Source organism: Heliconius melpomene, chromosome 11 (genome assembly GCF_056956725.1).
Source record: "Heliconius melpomene rosina isolate 202511_hmr_F chromosome 11, ASM5695672v1, whole genome shotgun sequence".
Taxonomy (NCBI): Eukaryota; Metazoa; Arthropoda; class Insecta; order Lepidoptera; family Nymphalidae; genus Heliconius; species Heliconius melpomene.
Genome location: NC_140399.1, coordinates 144,456 through 156,720, shown reverse-complemented (window position 1 = coordinate 156,720; position 12,265 = coordinate 144,456). Strand labels below are relative to the sequence as shown.

Genomic DNA, 12,265 nt, shown 5'->3' with positions numbered 1-12,265 from the left:
TGCCTCCTGTGAGGATTGAACTCACGACCCCTGGTTTACAAGACCAGTGCTCTGCCACTGAGCTAAAGAGGCTTGCATTGGGAGAAGCGTTACTTATGATCTAGTTTATACGCTTTTTTAATAAGGAATATTACTATTTAAGAATAATTTCTTTAAAGACGAGGTAGTACGTGCCTAGTAGTACTTTATGGTTTATAGAGAAATACTATCAGCTCATGATTTATTTACAATATTAAAACATAATTGTTTAATTTACTTTTATTGGTTGGTTGGTCGGGCCCCACTCGAGGATATGAAATATTTATTTAAACTTATATTTCCATTTCTTCGCTCTGGTGTCGGGGCAAAGCGCGACGTTAAGTTCCTCTACTCAACACACCGTGTCTCCAAAATCCGAGGGAAAGTGGGGAACAGAGTGTCTTAACACTAGATACCCTCTGCACACCCTGGTGTGTGCGGGATACAGGGTGAAGCTGGCTTCTTTTATTTATTTAATTTATGCATCATTTTTGCTGTGTTTTGTATTCCGTATCCGTGACCCTACAGTATAAATGGACTTATCCGAAGAACAATGTCCAGTTTGCAAACACTATTTTTGCTAGTAGGTCCTTATTTTTCGGATGAAGCAAAATATAGGAAAAATCTGAAAAGTGAAAATTCATAGTTATTAAATAGAAAAAAATGATAATATTTTTAGAAATCGGAAGCGGTTAATGTTTTTAAAAAACAAGATAAAAATACATATCGTGTATATGTTTCTAAAGTATTCGGAAAGAGATTCTGTTCGCTAACATTATACCTACTACAGCACCTACATTACAAGCATATTTCATACAATATTGGCGCATATGCTCGCCAACTTAAGTTGGACAACTTTAATAAGTTGTAGTTTCCATGGCCTTACAATCCTGACATTGCTACGGAAAATCCTCGGTGGGCGATTTCGACTGGCTCTTACAGGATTTTTTTGGTTCATCCTGTGTCCTGCCTGGTACAGCAGGGTAGACAGAGCAGAACTGATGCCAAGACACACCGATACATGCTTTCCCATTGAATTCGAGACATTGCGTAGGTACATAGCATGTAGCAGAGTAGGCAAAAGAAATAAAAATGAAAACCATTAATTCCCCCGAACGGCAATCGAACCCGCAATTATTGCGTTTTATTCTGCCAGTGTAAATGTCATCGACGACGAGTCGTTGCAGCCTGTAGGTATCTGAGGTATATTAGCTTCACCTTTCAAAGCTCGTATCGAAGGGACGATTTCAATGTAGATTACTTTTAAGATACCTGAGTAACATGTTTATCTGTACGAGGGTTACTTTGTAAATAACTCTACATTTGCTAATTAATATTTAATTTTATTATTATTTTTATTTTAAGTCAGGTTGTCTCATCGTCGAGATTTGTTTCGGAAATGGTAGTTGTGGGTTGTGACTTCGATTCCCATTCGAGGAAACAAAACATTTAATATATTTATTCTGATCCTCGCACTCTCAGTTGTAATGGGAACGAAGTTTTAAGGCGCAACACTACGTTTCCAAGTTCCCTCAGCCTCCCCTGCCACGTGCCACGTGCGGAGTACAAAATGAAACTAAAAAAATCTTTACTTTATATCATTACTTTGAAAAAAAAAAACGCGTCGCGTAGTCGTGCTTTTGGCAAGACACTTATATACCTGAGCCCAGTCTACCAGGTATACCTAATGAAGTACGTAAAACACGTACGTACAAAATGTCTTTATAACAGGATATTCTTCTCAGTTCGCGCTGCATCCCTCATATAGCAGAGAAGGCAAGAGGAGCCTACTTGTAGCGGTAAAACAAACCGTTTTGAACTTCCGTCCATTTTCGAAACATTGGCTGTTGCGTGTCTCGTTACCAGAGCGAGGAAATAGTCCCCATAACATGAGAAATGATTCATTCATTACAAATTGAACTCACGACTCACTACAACGGTTTCATAGGTCAGTTGTGTTAATAACAACTTTAGTAAAACGTTTGTGAAGCATTAAATGCAAAAACTATCGATTAGATCACTACCTATCAAAGTTACAAAGAAATTTCAGTAATGACATTCAATTTTGACACTTATCTTATTGAATTAAAGTTTATTTTGTAAAGTTCGTCAGCAACAGTGCGCATGATTATGGGTGCCTACAAAATTAAAAAGCTGTTTTTCAGCTTCCATTGTAGTTTGTAACTTGTAGATACCTTATAAATGATTTTGAAAAATTAAACGCGAAATATAGTATTTTGCTTAATCACTCTATACCAACCCGCAAATAGTAGGTTACGTAGAAGAGAACCAGTGTTAAGACACTATGCTCCCCCTTCTTTGAATGTCAAACCGAATGCCACGAGTTGTCTACCAGAGCAAATGTAGGTATATGGAAATTTAGGTAACTCCCCCATGTAGGAATCGAATCTACAACCGTCGCGTTTACCGTCAGACGCTGTGCCCCAGCGCCAAGACTGTGATTTTTTTTGATTTAATTATTAAAAATATTATTGGTTATCATTTATCATTATTTAATGGTCATCATCATCACCATTCACCATAAATAATAGGCAGTTTTCTGTATACCTCGCCCGCGCGGCTCGTGAAATAAACAAGTTTACATACACCGAATTTAATAATTATCCTTTATTAAAATAGATCAGCGTATCGTTTTTATATTATTCTTCGTTTTTCAGCTTCATGCTGTATCTTGGTAGTCAGAGGAAGCCAGAGGGAGCATAGCGTTAGAACACTCCGCGTGCCCGTTCCCGTTCTGGTCGATATTCATCTACACAGTAAGCATATGAAGTCGTGAATTTATTTTTATTTGTGCAACTTATCAATAAATTTAGTTTCTGATTGAAAATTATAGTATAGACTATCGAGTAGGTATGTCTATGTAATTACTCACGACAATAGGCTGTACCTCCTCAAACATGTTATAGTATCTTTTCTAATGACTGCAAAAACAAGTCAACTAAATTAAGTAAAGAGGCCAATTAGCAACACGCGGCATGTCATCATCTCTACTTTTCGATGTCTTTTTTGAAGGTTTTGTAAATCACTTATATCGTTAAAATGTTATTTCAAACTAGAGATAAAACAAAAGAGTATTATTATAAAACGTATGAAAATTGGAACGTAGACAGACTCTAACCCGTGATTTTTGAAAATTTTGCAAGTTTTATACGTTTTCTAAAATTGGCTTTACTAAGCTAAGTATTAGTTTATTGTCAGCTTGACGCTGTATCCCACAACGCAGCAGGGTAGGCAGAGGGAACCCAGTAATTATGTTTCAAATACATTTTACTATTTTAATATAGAAAAAAAACCTTATAAGCGTGTAGCTGCTTCTTTCATTAGTAACCCATATATCACTTCCATCAATTACTTAGTAAAGTACAATATATTGCGTAGTAAGTAGCATAGGGGAGAGGACCCCTGTTGTTGCACGAAGGGGCGCGTGCCTGGTACCGTTCATGCAGCCATTTTGAATTTTTTGGAAGTTTATACCATTTTTTTATCATAAATCCTAAAAAAAATGATATAATCAGTAAATAAGCTTAGGTTAAAATTTCTTGTAACTCAACAAACTCTTGCAATTGCATAAAATTGTTATTTTCACTTTAACACTACTTACCTTTTGAATAAAATTTGTTTTAAAAAGATTAGAACAATTAATTTATAATTAATTGTATGTAGATAGATAGATACGTACTTGCTTCGCCTGCAAGAGATTCCTAAATATTATATTAATTCCATATATTTTATCTGTAATTATTCCAGAACGGTGTACCTCCTACATATTATGCATTGAACCTACTTGTTTGTGTTTTTTTTATAATTACTTTAAATTTCTGTATTGATTTTATTACAGACACGTTTCCTCAAACCCATAAAAGATTTGTAACTTTTTATGCACTAATTTATACTGAAAATGTTGATGTTTGTGGTCATACAGAATATGTGATGACAATAAACTGTTCTATAAATACCTCCTTCATTCAACACACGCGTCAGCGCTGCCGGTGCCGGTGCCGGTGCCGCCTTCTGTTTAACTAACGGTAATCCGAGTTAGTTAAAACATAATGAAGTAATTACCGATACATAAATATAATCTGTTAATTAAAAGCAGATAGAGTGGACCTACGAGCTGCGGAGGACAGTACTCCTCTAATCTCTGTGATAACAGCATGCCTTTCCTCGTCTTGCCTTGGCTTGCTGGTATCAGTGTCATTTGCATTCCTCCGTGGCGCCGGGGCGAGGCGAGGGCGGGCGTCAAGCTCTATCGAGGCCACGGGCCACGGGCCACGGCAGGCTAGGCGGAGGGACCTAGTGTTAATACAATCCGTTCACCATTTTCCGTTGATTTCTGAAGGCATTGCGTGTTGAGTGTCGTAATTCATTGCCGCGTTTTGACTAAATAATATTTGGTTCAATTATAATTTTGACAATAACATTCGACGGCGTCTGTGTTACCCACTAACAGTTGAGCGTTCGATTTGGTAAGCAAGTCAATATAAAATATAAATACTCTGCAATAAGCTACCTACTCGCTACATACACGCGTACAAGGAGACAATCTACAACCACTACACTGAAAATAAGGAATAGGATGTAAATGATAGGATGAAAATAAAATTTTTGCTTTACGCTATATATATATATATATATATATATATATATATATATATAGATATATATATATATGCTGTGCTAATAAAGTTTTTGCGGTGAACAAAAATAATGTCATCAAATATTCGGTTTTGTGTTTAGGGTTCTGTAAGTCAATGTCGGTTGTCCGGCTGTACCTACTCGTACCTACTCGTACCTACTCGTACCTACTCGTACCTACGTCTGCCCAGACCATCTATCGGTCCCACGGAGTACCTACAGTCACGTCATCAGCTGACATAGTCAACGCACTCAAAACATACAAGCATATATGCATCGTTTTTGCTGTATTTTGTATGAAATTTGACCCTTTTATTATTAATTTAATAAACTTTTACTGTTTCCTGAAATAGTTTACGTCGTTGTTGCACCAAATGAGCGATATTATACGAGTATATGTAGCAGATCTGTCAATATATTGTATTAAACCTATAGCTGAAACAAATATGCGAATTTAAGTGCAATTGCAATACAGCAGGCACCTATATGTGAAAATGAAAAAAATAGACAACAGTGTCATCAAACACTGCGACAAGGGAACTATTACAGAGAACTCACTCCACTTACTTTCCCAGCTACAACTAGATATACAGATAACTACTTACTTTAATAAATAGCAGTTCCTATTTCGGGTTTCATTCATCAAGGAGACCTATCTAACGAATATTAATAATAATTTTGCAAAGACTCTTTGTTATTAAAAAAAACAGCGAAATCCCAAAAACTCGAACCGTGGGAACGTCAATTCGCAATTTACTTAAAACAAAATGCTTTGAAGTCGGCTTAACCTCATACGTACGAGTACAAGCGTGTTATTGTTATGTTCAAAATATCAAATACAATAGAGCGACCTTTTGTTTCTCTCTTCATCTTCATCTTCAGCACTGACTCGGTACTGATAACGATAACGGGTCCTCAGAAGTGAGCGATGTCACTGCGTATTGTTCTTTATTTACTTTGTGTTTTACAAAAATAGAAATCACTAATCGGATTAAATGAAGCTTTAAGTGTTTTGGAAATATTTAAATGAAATTAAACGTTTAATATATTTGTTAAAATGTCGAGTGCCATTGTGTTGCGGTGGTGGAGTAATATACACTTTGTTCTTACATTCTACGGCTGACAAATGTGGAGAGTTTTAATAGTTTTTTTTATTTCCAAACATAATTTCATATAATAGTCTTTTCGCCTTTCTGATACCTATTTAGTGTAGGGTGGTGACTGGTGAGACACGAGGCCACTCTATGTCATATGTCCATGCTAAAGCAACACTGTGTTTATTAAACCTGTGTTGTAAAAGTTTTTTAATTAAATAATTAATTGAGAAAACCAAATACCTACTTAACGACACAAATTAAATCCTAGACGTAGGATCTGCGATGTACACTTGTATCTATACTTATAAACATAAAATGATGATGAAGGTGAAAGCTATTCTAATTCAATTAACATTACTTATGTTTGTATAACCAAACTTAAAGTGACTACCTACCTACCTCCTCTCTCTGTCTGTGTGTCTCCCGTACTCCGATGCAAATTATATAAAAAGCCCTTAAAAATTTACGAACTTAGTACATATTTATTATATGCAAACCAATTTAAATCAGCGCTCAGCCTTCGAGGCGGAAATCTTTAAAGCTAATATAAATAAAATGTCCCGGCGGCGCTCTACCTACCTCTACCTACTATTGGTTTTAATACGTGTAATTGTTTTATTTAAAAGTCATTTAGTTTTTAATTATCGAACCCACGACCAAATCGATCCCACGACCGTCGCGTTTACAGCCTGACATAGCGCGGCTGCGCCACCACGACCTCAGTGTTCCTAACGTGGTCGAATGATAGATATACAAACATACTACCTACCACGTCTATAACACTAATAACATATTATTATATGCATTTTGGTGATAAGTAATATATTCACAGTGATTAATGTGATTGACAGGTTCGTAAATGAGACGGACCTTCACGCGTCGCGTTAAACAAGATTTATTAACGCACGGAAATTAAGCTTTTTTCCACAAATTATACTTTACATTAAGAAGTCATATAAGGATAAGAGGTCTTTAAAATGTTTACTAATATTTAAGTTATAAAAAGTAATTAAATAAGTATGTATATCTACATCATTATGATTTTTGTACTACGAACCTACAAGTTATCTCATTTTGTCAAACGGTAAATGAAAATTACTGGTTTTTCCTATTTCTATAGGATATTTAAGCAATCCTTCTCAGCGCTCTCCGATACTCCACTCCACTCCACTCAAACCTACCAAGTCCCGTAGTCACGTCTCACTATGGGCAATGGTAGAACAACGGCAGATCAAAATTCATTTTTTCAAAGTCGTCCCTGACGCACTATTTTTTTTAAAATTAATAGTATAAGAGTGGAACTTTAATGTTATGAATTATTTTTTCGTAAATTACATTTGGAATATATATTTATTCATCGTGAAAAACTGTCATTCGTGAGAATGTCTATTTCAGGTTGTTCACTTTGATACTTTAAACATAATTTCCTTAAAAAAATGTGCAAGTAGGTATAAAGTGTTATATTTTTTTGAAGAGCCCATAGTATGTAGATTTTAAAACAATTATTATATTGTGGATATCGTGACTATATTTTTATAAAAAATATTAACAATAAGTGAAGAGAAAAAAGGTACGTGTTTAAAGTTCATCGAGACTTTTAACAGTTACCGACGTCTCCCGACGCGTTATATTTGATATTGTTTTATAGTCCAGATATTCATAAATAACATTTATCAAAAATCAGCTGCAGAGACCTGCAGACTGAGAAGTTATCACGAAAACTATGACACAAGTCAGGGGACACGAAAACTCTATCTATTGTAGTTTCTAATGTTTTACTATTTAATTGATGAGATTGCTTTAAATTTCCATAAAATTATTGTTATTTATTAATAAAAGGACGTTTTATCTTCATTTTGCACACATTTTGCACAATCATTTATTCACACTACCCTCATTTATGAAATTATATGAGGAGTGAATTAATTTAAAAAACTATTACAAATTAGTAATAAAATTACTAACAGACGTTTGATTATTAAGTGTCTTCACTAAATTTCAAAATGACGAATACTTTTAGTGTTTCAAGCGTGAATTATTCCTCCCATACATTGAAGGTGCAGGGTTTACGTTCAATAGAAGAAGAATTAGCACCTCTTTAAATTATTTGAGGTTCCTGGTAAAGATTTTATTGATTGAAGAACTACTTATAGGTCCCGACTGTTCATCCTAATAAACTATTGGGCTTGTTAATTTCTTTTCAGATTTATGCAGTCGGGGTGTTTGTTTTTTAATAAATATTTTTTTATTTTTCAAATTTATTGTTAGCATTTATTATGGTAATGATAATCATGATATACCTTTTTGAAATCCTCGTATTAAGCTCTTGAATTTGATACCCATATTGTGGTATTCGAAACCAAAATATTTTTTTTTCACTAAGTCCAATGGCGTCCCACAGCCGCCATGATTATTATTTTTTAACGTCACCTATCTAAGAACACTTGGGCTGCTAAAGTGAATATAACGATACCTCAATTATGTAAATCCGTTCAGCGGTTCTGGAGATACAAGGTAATAAAGAATATTGCATACATACATACGTACATACATACATACAAAATACGCGCGAAAAACATAACTCTTCCTTAGCAGTCGGGAATAATAATAAACTAATTTAATAATACATTTTTACTATTATTCCTTTAATTTTTACTGTTATTTACTGAAAACTTTTCTTTTCATTATTTTTTTATATATATATTCTCCAATAAAAGTATAATATCTGAACTTCACCTAACGCACTATTTCATACTTTATGCTTGTGCAAAATTTCAATTGTTTATCTTAACAAATAAAAAAGTTATCGATTTTTGATCTGATACAGACCTCGATTTCCCATAGTGCGTCTGTGCGTTGTCACAGGTGTCGTCCGTCAGTAGCACAGTTATAGAGTTATATATAAATTAATAATTATAGTATAGTAGTAATTATGAAAAACGAACGTTAAATTAACGAAACGAAATATTACGTTCGAAACGTACGAAATACGTACGAAAATTACGTTTCTTTACAATTACTCAAATAATCAAAATCTATTGTTTTTGGTTTTCTTGCATTACACCTAATTTTCGATAAGCTTCAGCCATACTCACTCCTTATAAACCACATCTAGTTTCGGAATCCCCCCGTCCTTGCGCCCCTTCACCAAAGTGATGTGACGGACAGACAGGCTGACCCATCGAAAACTGCGAATTGTTCCTCGTGGCAACGCCCTGAATCAGGGTCCGACACCACAGAATCTTGAAAAGATCTGCTACCGACCCACTTCACCTTAACTTGACTCATCATCCTTAATACACTCAACATTGCCACCTCTCCGGCACTCTCCTCTCTGCACTGTAGTAGTAAAGTATTCATGCTAAAAAGCAGCAATTACTTCATATTATTTATCTGCATAAACCTGCCAGTATCTGCCAATATCTCAAAAACATGGTCGGTTCCTGGTTCCCGTTTTACGGTGCCGGGTTCTCCTGTGGGAGGACAGTGGATGGGTATGGAGGTAGTGCTACCCTTTGAGCGAGTAGTGCGCTCCGACATTACGGAATCATCAGTATACCATACCAGTAAAACAGAGTTAGGAAGGAACTCCACTTTCACGCAAAGTCTACTGGACAGATTTAGATGCAACTTTACAGTACCATAGCTGATACCTACATGAGAAAATACCTACCTATACTTACAAGACTAAACTAAAGGTGGGTCCATAGTAAATAATAAAACAAATATTATATATATTTGTGAAGCTTCAACCGAAATGTAAGGGTCAAATATAAAATTAAATTATTCTCAGCTATAAACTTTAATCAACACGCCATTTTGTTTTTTTACTTGTTGTCAATTTACTTTTAAATCCTTTAAAATTTAATTTAAAATATACGTGAAGTTTAAAGGCTCTATTTTTACACCAGCCATATATTTTTGTAAGACAAATCGTTAGAGTCGCTGCGATTCGGTACATTTAATATGTTTTTTAAGATCCCGAGTCCATTACGACTCCTTAAATAAATTAATTCGGAATATAAAACTTATAAAGTAAGAGTTTACACCGTGTCCCATAAGGGCGGTGCTCCTCAGAGCTCTAATACTTTTTGATGCTATAAGCTCATGTAAAATTCTTTTTCATATGTTTTTCTTTCCTGAATGTGGAACAACATTACATGTCTGTTGGCGCAAGAAATCGAAGGTTATATGCAGTCAATGATGTATATTTAACTAAATATATCTAAACTGTGCAAAGATTAATTTCTTAATTAATATTTTTAGTCTTTTACTTTTAGCATGATAAAAACTATGATATATTATAAGTTACCGTAGTATATATTCAATTTTTTATTTCCAAAAGCGTCAAATTAACGAAATATTATAAATATTCGTATTTTTTAAATAGAATATCAAATTAATATTTACACTTGATGAAGCATTAAAGAGTATTATTAAGTAATTCATTTACCAACATTGTACCGCGACTGTGCTCGCCCAATATCTATTTTTGCATACTAATTTTGTGCATAAAAATACACATAAATATATATCATTAGCGTATCTATAGATATTTTCTGAGAGGGATCTGCACGCACAAAAGCTAAACTTTTAAGAGATATATTATATTTTATAGTATTTTCGCAAAGAGTACCACGTAATTTAGCATTTTAGCTACTTTCAACATACTTTTATATGCAATTAAATAGATATTTCTGCCACTTGCAGACACACTTTTACAATACTTCAATGTTGTCAATGTCTGTTTGAAGTGAAATAAAAAATGTACCAAAGTACTCGTTAGCGCCATCTAGTGAGAGTTAGGTTGAACAACAAGTTGTAACATTTCTGTACGGGCATAACGTCTTTTTAACTGAAATTGTTTTTGAAGTAGGAATATTCTGAATGTTAGATTGTTAGTTTTTTAGATTTTACGCACCATCTCGCAGTATAAAAACCAATTAAAATTCATAATATTTATAGACGAAGGTGGCCTTTCACTTTTTTATAAAAGTCAAAAATCTCTCGGTTGATTTAAATTAGAATTATTATACGCAAGAAAGTCATCCTCGGATCAAACTAAAGTAAATAATATAGAATAAAATTAAATTATATAGAAAGAAATTATTTCTTTCTCCAAGTTCTAAACTTAAAAATTAAATAATATTTCGTTGAAACTAGTTGGCGTTTCCCTAATTAAAAATTAATAAATATCCTACCTACCTACGAATTGTACCTAAGCCCGGGACAAGTTATGGTCGACCAGTCGGTAATAAAATGAACTGAAGTTATATCATCAAACGGTATGTTTTAATTTTCTAGATTGTATACTTTAAGTTACCACAATAGTAGTTACTTTTATAATTATTCACTTCAAGGTCAAAGCAAAATCTAATCTAAAGCAAAATATTATTTAAATTTGAACATTCTGGTTGTTATATAAGTCTGTTTTAAAGGTAATCTCATTTTTGGACAGCGCAGGGGTGTGCGAGCTATGTATTATGTACCTACTAACAAAAAATTATATATGAATTATTATTGACTTTGAAAAACTAATAATAATTATTCGACTCATATACTTACTCATATGTAATTTAGACACTTGGCAATGCTGACTTCCCATATTATTTTCCACTATGGGTATTTTTTTCTTTATCTACTCTATAAACTTAATACCAGAATGTCTTAAAAAAACTGAATTCGATTTCGATTCATTCATTGATGTACACAATTACAGAAAAATCGAACCCAATTTTTTTCTGAAGATTGTGAACAATAAACTACTTACTAAAAAACTTATCTAAAAAATTAAAAATTGAATAAGAGTGTTAGTAAACGCAAAGATAGCATTGAAAAATTTTAACCCTGAAGGGGTGAAATAGGGGTTGAAAGTTTGTATGGAAGAAAAATTTAATCGGCACCGATTCTTATAAAATTTGAAATTTTGATTTTAAAAAATATTCAATTGAATACGTGTTTCATTGTTTTCTAGAATTGTCCCCCTAAGGGTACAAATAAGGCGTTGAAAGTTTGTATGGAAAAATTCTTAAATCGCCACCGATTTTTATAAAATTTGAAATTTAGACTCTAGAAAAACGCAAAACAAAATAACCAAAAAAAAAAGTGCAATTTTCAAATGGTTGAGCTCATGAGAACATACAGGCAAAGAAACTCATGGCCACTCTTTTTAACTGCCAGCATTTGTTACAAATTACAATTAACAATTAACAATTTTAAAATTGTAGAAATAGAGCAACTCATTTCCAAACATCTTTATCGCGAACATAATCTTTAACAGAGTAATATGCTTTTTGGCAGAGCCTGTGCTTTACCACTTTTTTAAATTTGTTCAGTGATAAATTAACCACGTCGTTTGGAAGTTTGTTATAAAAGTGTATACTTTGACCTACGAATGAGTGAGACACTTTATGGAGCCTAGAGAAGGGCACAACAAGCTTATTTTTATTTCTTAAATTATGTTGATGGAAATCACTGTTTTTATTCAATTTATT

At 33.6% G+C, this 12,265-nt stretch overlaps 1 non-coding gene across 1 annotated transcript; it reads right to left on the bottom strand.

Moving 5' to 3' along the window:
• Positions 1-72, bottom strand: TRNAT-UGU (transfer RNA threonine (anticodon UGU)). Its single transcript has one exon. It is a non-coding gene; the product is annotated as a tRNA-Thr (tRNA).
• Positions 73-12,265: the final 12,193 nt, after the last annotated feature.